This window comes from Acanthaster planci, linkage group LG09, assembly GCF_054643075.1.
Source record: "Acanthaster planci isolate LZ-2023a linkage group LG09, COTS_SCS, whole genome shotgun sequence".
NCBI lineage: Eukaryota > Metazoa > Echinodermata > Asteroidea > Valvatida > Acanthasteridae > Acanthaster > Acanthaster planci.
The window spans coordinates 395,720-406,628 of NC_141785.1; the positions used below are offsets into that span (position 1 = coordinate 395,720).

The following is a 10,909-nucleotide window of genomic DNA, read 5'->3' on the forward strand; positions in this document are numbered from 1 at the left end:
GTGAACTAGAAACTCGTGTATGGAGCTAGTCTCCAATCAAGCTGCAAGGGGCTAATAAGAAGTGTCGGACATTTAAGTCATGACATGTAGCTTGTTTTGCTTATGAGTATCTAAATCTGAGCTCTTAATTTTTCCTTTGAAAGTGGTATTTCCATCAATTTTGTGTTGATTGCATGATCTCTGGTGTCATCATTCCTGGATAACATTCAACACAATAAGGGTAGATTTTAAAGCCTCCCAATTGTCACAGATAAGTAATATGCCAAGGATTTTTGGAGGACTGCTTTGACAAATATTCAGCATCTGCACAAGCAATTCGAATTGAGGAAAGCAATGGATAAGCCTTGCCCACTGCTTGTGTTGCATTTGCTGTCTAAGCCTACATTTTCCTCGGTCACGTTGCTGTTGCTGAACCACTACCAGGTTTGGGACCACACCCCTGCAACACACGGGTTTTGTGCCGTCATCCTCATTTTATTGACAAAAAAATTACAGTTACTAATAGTAACTATATTACTATTACTATTATAGGAATCAAATCTCACTTTCACAATAAGAATCCAATATCTGTTTTGCACTTTTTCTGGGACACATTAAAAATTGTAGACATGGCAAAGAGGCATTCATGTAGGTTGCCGTCTTTCTAATTCTATCCTCCCTGCTTTTTTCTAGAAGTTTCACATGTGCACACACCAGCTAAGAGTAAGATTTTTGGTTTTGCATCTTAATGTCCAGTAAGGTGTATTAGCTGTACATCCTCAAAACTCCTCATTTCAATGCATTGTGGGCAAAACAAAGCCAGCTTACATGTATCATCATGCATGCCTGTTGTGCCATTCTCCCTGTTACATCATCAGACCAACACAAACACAAAATTTGACCATGTTTCCAAAATCGGCCCAGTTGGTTGTGGAAAGAAAATGCCTCATTTCTCTTGTGCTGATTTTTGGCCAATAAATTCATTATACATTGGTTTTGGGGTGTCCAATCTGTTTCCAAAACCTCAGATGTCGATATGTTTGGAGCCTTTTTGGTTCCTCTTGAAGACAGTACACTGCAGTGTACAGTGCACTGTACATGGTGGTGATGGTTTGCTGATGTACTTGTGTAAATGCACAGGCATTTTCTGTTGCTTTACTGCGCCTTCATGTATGTGTATGCAGGTATGTATGTTTTCATATACACACATGTATTGTATATAGTTGTGGCTTTAACGTTTTGCTTTTCTTTAATTTGTGCAGATTGTTTTGCTTTTCTCTTACAACTATGGCTTGTACACATGAGACGGATCAGAGTGAGCCACCGGTCTTTGCCATAAGTGACCTAGCTGACCTCAAGTAATTCTGGGAGTCAGAGTGTGGATCAACTCCTTCACATTCCAGCTACTGCCAGCAATCACAAGAAGAATCTGATTGTTCTCAGCCTGGCCTTCCTGTTCAACTTCACCGCTTACAGCGCGCTGCAGAATCTGCAGAGTAGCCTGCATGCAACAGCCGGGGTAGCCTCCCTGGCGGTCATCTATGGTGGGATCATCATCTCCAGTCTCTTTGCACCTGCCCTCATCCGAGCCATCGGCACAAAATGGGCCATCGCAGTGTGCATCTTCTGTTATACCCTCTTTACCATCGCCAATTACTACCCGAGAGAGTACACTCTGATCCCAGCTGGCCTGATACTAGGACTGGCTGGTGCACCGCTGTGGATATCTCAAGGAACCTATCTCACAACCACAGCCACAAGCTACGCTGACATTAAGAACAAAGTTCCAGAGAATGTCATCAATCAGTTTAATGGCATCTTTTTCTTCTTTTTCCAAGGGAGCCAAATCACTGGTAATCTTGTTGCTTCATTGGTCCTCTACCCAAGTAGCAATATGAGTACCTTCAATAATGTCAGTCTGTGTGGGAAACACTCCTGTGGATTTAGCAATGAGTCAGATGATGAATACAATGGTTCAACACATTGCACATGGAACTATTGTAACTCTGATATCGGTGTACCTGGCCTGTGGGCTCTTAAGCTGTCTCCGTGTTGGCCTGTTTCTCAGCAAGCTACATGCTGCCAATGCTGGCATCATCCAGAGTCTTCGGAGCAATCGTTTGTCTTTGGTGATTTTACCAAAGTAAATACATGTATATCAGTAGTAGTCTAATGCATTTGCACCACAATAGACTCCTATGTGCCCTCTGAAACTTGAGGTGCATGTGCATGTGGCCAAATCAGGACACCCTATTGGTGGAAGAGACATGTACGTGTGTAACAGGTACTGTAAGTACCACCTACTTGTATGCGCAAGCAGGGTGCTACTGCAGTAATTCTTGTCACTTGATCATTCTTTGTGATCATACAGTACTTATGCATGGGCATCTTGAACAATTACATGTAATCCTGGCTAAAGATGACATTTGGCCAACCATTTAAACAGGGTGGCTGTGAATTACCCATGGAGATTGTGAACATGGTGCAACAAGTAAAAATTGGCCATGTTCTCTATGTATGCTTTTTTGAACCTTATTGTGTATGGGGTATCTGCTCATTGGGACATTATTTATTTGTGAACTTTTTGTTTGGCAGCCAGAGATGAAATGACTGAAAGAGTAGTGATTTTATTGGCAAAAGAATGAATAGAGAACTTAAGCGTGACATCACTGTGAACCAGAAAGTGCAGTGCAAACCAATGGAATACGCGCGCTGAAGTGTGATGTCATTGTGAACCAGAAAGTGCAGTGAAAACCAATGGAATACGCGCGCTGAAGTGTGATGTCATTGTGAACCAGAAAGTGCAGTGAAAACCAATGGAATACGCGCGCTGAAGTGTGATGTCATTGTGAACCAGAAAGTGCAGTGAAAACCAATGGAATACGCGCGCTGAAGTGTGATGTCATTGTGAACCAGAAAGTGCAGTGGAAACCAATGGAGTACGCGCGCTGAAGTGTGATGTCATTGTGAACCAGAAAGTGCAGTGCAAACCAATCGAGTACGCGTGCTGAAGTGTGACGTCACTGTGAACCAGAAAGTGCAGTGGAAACCAATGGAGTACGCGCGCTGAAGTGTGATGTCATTGTGAACCAGAAAGTGCAGTGCAAACCAATGGAATACGCGCGCTGAAGTGTGATGTCATTGTGAACCAGAAAGTGCAGTGCAAACCAATGGAATACGAGCGCCGAAGTGTGATGTCATTGTGAACCAGAAAGTGCAGTGCAAACCAATGGAATACGCGCGCTGAAGTGTGATGTCATTGTGAACCAGAAAGTGCAGTGCAAACCAATGGAATACGCGCGCTGAAGTGTGACGTCATTGTGAACCAGAAAGTGCAGTGCAAACCAATGGAATACGCGCGCTGAAGTGTGATGTCACTGTGAACCAGAAAGTGCAGTGCAAACCAATGGAGTATGCGCTCGTGTTGGTTCATGCGCTGGTTCTCGAACTTATGCCTTTTAAACACTAATTGTGCGTGTGACGTATTTACACAGTACTCTATACCACAAGAATGTAAGACCCTATAGTCTGCTTTAATGACTGAAATAGGTTAAAGGTTATTTATGAACAACATCTACATTGCACTAATAGGATATTTCGTATTTGTTCCTAGGCTTTCATCACTTGCACCAATGGCATTCACTATGTTGGATTTGTCATGATGGTCTTTGGTATCAGTGATGCCATCTGTTCTTTCCTCCTTGGTCGTCTGGAGAAGTACTCCGGTCGTATCACCATCTTCACCGCTGGTGGATTAACCCACATGACCATCATTCTAATGCTGATGTTTGTCTGGACTCCCGAGAGCAACGGACCTCAGTTGTGGGATCGGTTTGTCCTTGCAGCATTTTGGGGATTTGGTGATGCTGTATGGCAGACACAGATATCATGTAAGTATCTGGAGTAAAGATGCACTCAGGGGATGCACAAATTTCATGTGTATCACCAAATGAAAAAAAAAAAATTTTTTTTCTTCTTTTACAACAGTCTGATCCACTTTGGTTGAGAAGTTGCAACAACCAAGTTTATGACATTTATATTGACTTCAGAAGTATGGATTTAAATAAGTTTTTTTTAACATGTGCACATTTTATTGGGATTTTTGCATGACCCTTACGTATCAAGTACATGTATGTTTGTAATCTTGCTTAAGGGGTTCATCATCATGCATGAAAACCATGTTTGTTTTTGAGAAGGAGCTTAGGACAAGCACATTTCATTTAAAACATTTTGCTTCCTTTAACAAACCCAGAATTATTACCATCTTTTGAAATAAATCCCCTTCAAAAACTAGTGAGTCCAAAAATTCATGTACATGTACCTGCAACTTGTAGTCTGCTTATTCAATTCACATTATGCAACAGAATGAGAGTAGTAAGTCAAGGAACTGTTAACTAGTCCAGGCTATCGAAACACACGGCCAATTCAGTTAAGTACTGTGGCTTGACTGATTGCTTTGTGTTTGTCAACTATGTTCTGATGTTCATTTGAACTATGCACATGATGCAGATTTGAGGCAAAGATCCTGTACATGTGCATGTTGTATTGGAGCAATGAGCAACTCACCAAAGTGAGTAGGAGTATGGCTAATCACTGCCCTTTATTAAATTATATATGAACAGTTAGATGTGTACTTGTATGTACAGTTACCTGTATTTTTTGTACAGCATTTTTGCCACTATTAATGTGATATCAGAATATATGCTACTATATTACCATTCTTAGTTATGAAAAAACACAGTAATGGCAACTGCATTTTTATGACCTTGCAGCAGCCACATTATCTGTTTGTTCGGTGGATATGTTGCCCTTCTAGTTATATTTTAATATGACAAGGAATTAAAGGGAGCCATTTTAAATTCCATGTACATGTACAACATCAAAAATTGGACAGCAGGCGATAAATGGCTAAGCCAAAGGGAACAGCCCCAATCAGTTTTAAATGAGCAAGTTTAAAACAAATTTGTTATTCCAATTATATATTTTTGGTGAAAAACATTTTAGAAAGATTTCATTGGACCTTTTGGCATTGTTTTACTCTCTAAGTTCAGGGCAATTTCTCAAGCTACATTGTTTTGTTTTTGCTTCTTTGCATACATGTATGGGAACAACATCAGATTACGGAGCTCTGGATGTGCCATCCGGCTTGTTGAAACCCTGACATATTTTTTCTCGGAATGATTACATCATACAGGCAAGATGTTGATATCCTGAGAAAATTTATCATGGAATGTTTATAAAACATCACAATATCTCACTGCTTGTTGCAAGTGGTGAAGTAGATATAACACTTGCTGGATGTCTTTGGATGATGACACCTTGAGATAATGATTATGTCTGGATGTTGTCATCCTTTTTTGGTGATGTCATCATTCTATGTTAACTGTCTCAGGATGTTGTCATCCAACTTTGGTGATGTCATCATTCTATGTTAACTGTCTCAGGATGTTGTCATCCAACTTTGGTGATGTCATCATTCTATGTTAACTGTCTCAGGATGTTGTCATCCAACTTTGGTGATGTCGTCATTCTATGTTAACTGTCTCAGGATGTTGTCATCCAACTTTGGTGACGTCATCATTCTATGTTAACTGTCTCAGGATGTTGTCATCCAACTTTGGTGATGTCATCATTCTATGTTAACTGTCTCAGGATGTTGTCATCCAACTTTGGTGATGTCATCATTCTATGTTAACTGTCTCAGGATGTTGTCATCCAACTTTGGTGATGTCCGACGGTCATCCCATGATTATCCATCTATCATTGAAAGTCTGCATGTTTACAATTCACTTTTACAATGTCAATAAAATTGCCGAATATAAGGTTACCCTTGGAAACACTAAACTAGAACCAGTTCACAGAAAAAAACATGCATTTGTTTGTGCTGTGAACATGAGATACTCCAGTTTATTTTTCTATGTTTTGTACATACTTGTACATACATTTATATATACATGTATATCACCAACTTCAAGAGGATCAATTGAATTTTACGAACAATAATGATGAACCCAGAAGCAGACATTTTCACCATGTTCAGGGGCCATAGCTATCGCTGACTGTTCTAGATTCTTTTTAGCAGTGATTTCTCATTTGAAAAATCCACTACCCACTAAACAGACTTTGGACCAATCAGAGTGCTAAAACTATCTTAAAATTTATGAGTATTATACTTGTATACGTATTTTGCTTGCTGTTAGATATAGGCTAATACATGTATGAACTTCTTTGGTTCCCATTTGTATGTAAGAACAAATTCTTAAAACCTAATATGTTTTCAGTGACCAATTCTTTGTAACACTGTTTTCCCCAAATAGCTATTTTGGGTGTCATCTTCCCCGAGAATCAAGAGCCAGCATTTTCCAACTTCCGTCTCTTCCAAGCTGTGGGTTTCTGTATCTACTTTGGGCTTTCCACTGCTGCCATAATCTGTGTCTCCCACAAGCTTATCACCATTGCAGCTGTTCTTTTCATTGGACTTCTGTTGTATTACACAGTAGAATGGAAGATACGTCAAGCCATATTATACTAGGCAACACCCCTGGCATTAGGATGCACATCACTGCTTTTTGACATTTGGTCATTTTGAGTCCTGGACGTGGTTACATTGGTTAGTTAAGGGTTGAGGGAAATTGAAGCCTAAGGGGTCATGAAATTCCCCGGGAAAATGTAAAGAAGGCCTTTTTTGTGTCATTGGAGCATTGGAAATTGTTACATTAGAGGAGCTCTGTATGTAAACTTCAATAAATAGGTCACCAAATAGGCCATCAATTTGTGTGATCTTGTGACATCCTGTGTACATGTAACCATGACGTAACTCACTGTTGCTGTTTGTGGTTAGGGTTCACAAAATGTTCATGCCACTTTTCCCATGTAAATGCTTTACTGTGGTCTTATTTTTTACCATGAGACAAAATGAGAACAATAATTTGTGTAAAAGCCCCAATATTAATCAGGTAAGGATTTCTCTCCACAAACAGCTTGTTTTAATTTCTTCCCTTGTACTCACTTGTGCAAGTGGAACTAAATTCAGGTTGGCACTTATGTGACATCTCGAGTTTACTCACAGGCCTGGCCCAATTGACAAAGCCCTCATGTATTGAAGATAGTTACTTGAAGTATCCCACAGTTCAATGGGAAAGCATGGTAGCCAAGTCAAATACTGCAAAGGAAAGTTGACTAAGTTGTAATTCAGGATAATAGTTTAATGTAGTTGCAAATCAGTCAAAGTCAACTAAGTTCTGTGAACGACAGGTAAGAAATATATTTGATGTCGGTTACTTTCTGTCACTGAGGTTTTTTGAAAATTTAATTGATGTACCGTAGTACCATTTGACCTTGTCTAGGCACTTTGGTACGTAACTTGAGTTTGTTCATTAAGTATTGCATATTGTGCATGTCCACCTACGACAACACTACAGGTAAGCGTAAGGGAAGTTATTAGCCTATTTGAGGTATTGCGGACACAGTACAAGGGCTCTAATTGGTTTGGGTAAAATCTTTTGTTTTGTCCAAATTTACCGAATACAAATAGTTTCCTGTGTCCGTCAAGCTCCAAAAAGGCTCATTGAACATACTGTTTATGTACAAGTATGACCCAATTGTACTGGTGACAAAGACAGAGAGAATGGGGCAGCAATCAAACACCATTAGGTGCCATGTTCCAGTGTTAGACTTGAAGAATCAGTCAAGGCCGATTCAAGGCTGTCTGTTTTGAGTTAGTTTTCCCCCCAAATTTTATCATGACAAATTAACTACAATGTTCATGTGCTGTGGGCATAGATCATTTATGGGTACAAAAACTTGGTGCCGTACCTTGACTCCCTTATGATGTAATGTGAGCTAAATAGATTTTGTATCCCCAGGGAGCATACTGTACTTAATTTCATACTTTTTGTGTTGTGGGAATTAAGTTACATGTACTCATTGAAAGTGCGCCTTGATTTTCCAAAGGGCCAGCATTAGGCATGCACGTTTGATGGCTGGTCAGCATGGCTGTTTGCATGCAATAACTTCTTGTGTGACACTGTGTATGGGGTGGGCACGGATAATCTTTTTAAATGCCACGTATAGTCAGTAGAAGTGCCATTTTTTAGTGCTTTTCCAGAGAAATTACATATATTATGTGTTCCAGACTTTTTTCTTTCATTTCTTGTTAAGAAATGATGACCTTCACTCACAAATTTATGTGGTTGGATTTTTTGGCAACTGTACAACTACCTGTGAACTTCCCACTGTCTTACTTGATTTTGTTTGGGGATTAATAGCCTGCATTTAAGCCTTACCTTCTTGCATTCTTGTTTTTGTCAGTGAAATTTCTGAAACATTATTTTGCGGGAATTGTATGTATTGAGAACAATTCAAGTTTTCATAGTTTTTTCTTTTGTGATGGTGGGGGACTCCTTACTCTTACCCTATCGAAAGAATTGGAATAATTGAGTTTTGCAACACTTGTCAAACGAGATGTAATATCCCCAGATTTATTACACTGAAAGTAACTAATCAATGAAATATAGCACTTGGTAGTTTTATTAGACAAAATAAGTAGGGATAATGTTATGTCCATGTCCAACTTTTCTTGTGAATCTGGATGAATCGTGTGCGCCAGCCAACAATGCTAAAAGTGGACCCCCATTATAGAGAAAAATCACTTGTCGTGTACACTGTAGATAGTTATGTTATATGAGTATGATAGCTGGCCTTGGCCTCAGAGATTGTGACCTCTGCCTTAAATGGCAGTGACTTGGTTTTGGCCTTGGAGATCCAGGACTCAAATTCAGCCTCGATCTCAAAGGTGTGTTCCCAACACACAAATATGCTACAGCTATGGAAAGTCATTACTTGTACCTGTCCATACTCCATGCAACATGTTAATGAACATCTGCATGTTTGTGGTGTGTCACTAGTTTTGCCCAGGATCCACTTCAAGTTGTACAAGAGAGGGCTTTGTTTTTAAATGGCAACTATCTCCTTTAGTTGGAACTCAGCACATGCGCGTACAAGCTCCTATGCGTTTGGTGCTGGGCAAGTGTGACCAGTATGTGAATGTACAGTGTTCTCTTGCCCGTGGAAGAGCTTTCCACTAACCTGTCTCTTACTTGCCTGTGAGGGTGCACTTCAGTTCAAGGAGCATAGTAGAAACATGGGATTTCATGTATATACATGCACATGCCAAAGTTGTGTTGACTGAATACTTTTGATGCATTGGAACTTACCCTCGTCAAATTTAAACAGGAATAAAGCATGTTTTTTTCCTATTGCAAACATTTTTTTTAAAACATGTTTTAAATGATTGTATTGGAACCGCTAAAACAGGAATAAAACAGGCTTTAAACAGGCTAAAAATAGTGTGAAAGAAATAAGTTTTAATAAGGTTCCCTTTTTTTGAAACAGGAATAAAACATGTTTTATTTAAAAAACAGTACAGGGACGAAATCAAATTTCCCACAATCCTAAAGGTCACTCAGAGGTTACAGGATGTGTTGTGAAGTCTGGGTAAGGTCAAGCCCCTCAGAAACAGCAATAAGACAGGATGTTTGCCTGAGAAAAATTCTAAGTCCCCAAAACAGTAAGAAAAAGGACATCAGACTTGAGAATTTCTAAGTCCCCCCAAACAGTCAGAAAACAGGGCAGCAGGATTGCAAAATTTGTGCAGAAATTTTGACAAGGGTTACATAGTGCTTGGACATAATATCAACCAATTACCAACAATTGGATTCCTGTCAGAGTTTCTTGTCAGCGTCTTCTTTTGTTCATGCGTGGATTTTTTTACCATATTTGTTTCTCCATCATATATACACTGTGGAATTTTAAACGTAAACTATAATTAAAAATGAACTCTGCATTCAAGCCTAATTTCTCAACACATTTTACTCAGGAAACTAAATTGTCAAAATCTGAGCATACCTAATGTTGTACTTTTTGTAGAAATCTTAGTTTCCTCGGTGCACCCCTTACTTTACATAGATTCAAAAAGTTTGAATATTGTTATTTTGAAGTGCTATAGTCATCATCGTATGTATTTTATTCAGACATTGTAATTATTTTGCTGTCTAGTTGGATTACTGGTAATAAAACAGAGTGGAATCAAGTATAATTCAAGTTTTGTTTTTGCAATTTTCTTTCATATAGATGAATCATTCTAGTCCATAAAACCATAAATTCCAGTGCCACAAACCAAACCATGAATGAAGTATGTTCAATTGAACTAGACACTGGTATATCAAGAATCATTACAGGTCAAAGGTTACATGCAAATCACAATAGTTTACACCATTTGAACTTTTTTAGATTACAGTATTCTAAGTTTCTATGTGCAATATTTGGTCCCCCCTCAATTCAAGTCCTGTGATCATCATGTTGGCTACTTTTTGGGCCACCCATCACAGTCGAACAATTAACTTGACTAATTATTGAGTTACGGATCCTGAATGTAAATTGAAACTCTCTGGTATTATTGCCAAGTTAAGAAAATGACCAAAAATGGGCAGAATCCAAAATTTGGAATTTATGATCAACTCGTCTAGCTTCATCTTTGTCAGTAATCTTGGTTATATCAGAGCAAAAAATTAATATGCCTTTATACAAACAGACATAGTCTAGTCATGGAGTTTCTCCATGGTCTAGTACAGGACTACACTTATATAAAATTTAACAATAAAGACGAGTGCAGTTGGTTACACCAGGATTCCTCTTGTAGTGGTAGAGTTTTTTAAGTAATAAAAAATGAAAATTTTTAATGGTGACCTATTTTCTTTCCCTTGTAAGAACTGAAAGGGAAGATCTTCCATTTTGAATTCGATATGATGACTGGACACGGTATCAAGCACCGGACCTGGTGCAGAAATAGTCCAAGTAACTTGGACCCTACAATCGCCGTTTTTAACATTTGGGCACTGTCGGCGATAACATTTGGACATTGTCGGCTATA

The 10,909-nt window shown here is 39.0% G+C and overlaps 1 pseudogene across 1 annotated transcript; it reads left to right on the forward strand.

Moving 5' to 3' along the window:
- Positions 1-333: 333 nt before the first annotated feature.
- On the forward strand, positions 334-10,075 carry LOC110982309 (N-acetylglucosamine transporter UNC93A-like; annotated as a pseudogene). Its single transcript, XR_015426420.1, has 4 exons — positions 334-423; positions 1,328-2,122; positions 3,593-3,869; positions 6,297-10,075. The product of XR_015426420.1 is annotated as an N-acetylglucosamine transporter UNC93A-like (transcript).
- Positions 10,076-10,909: the final 834 nt, after the last annotated feature.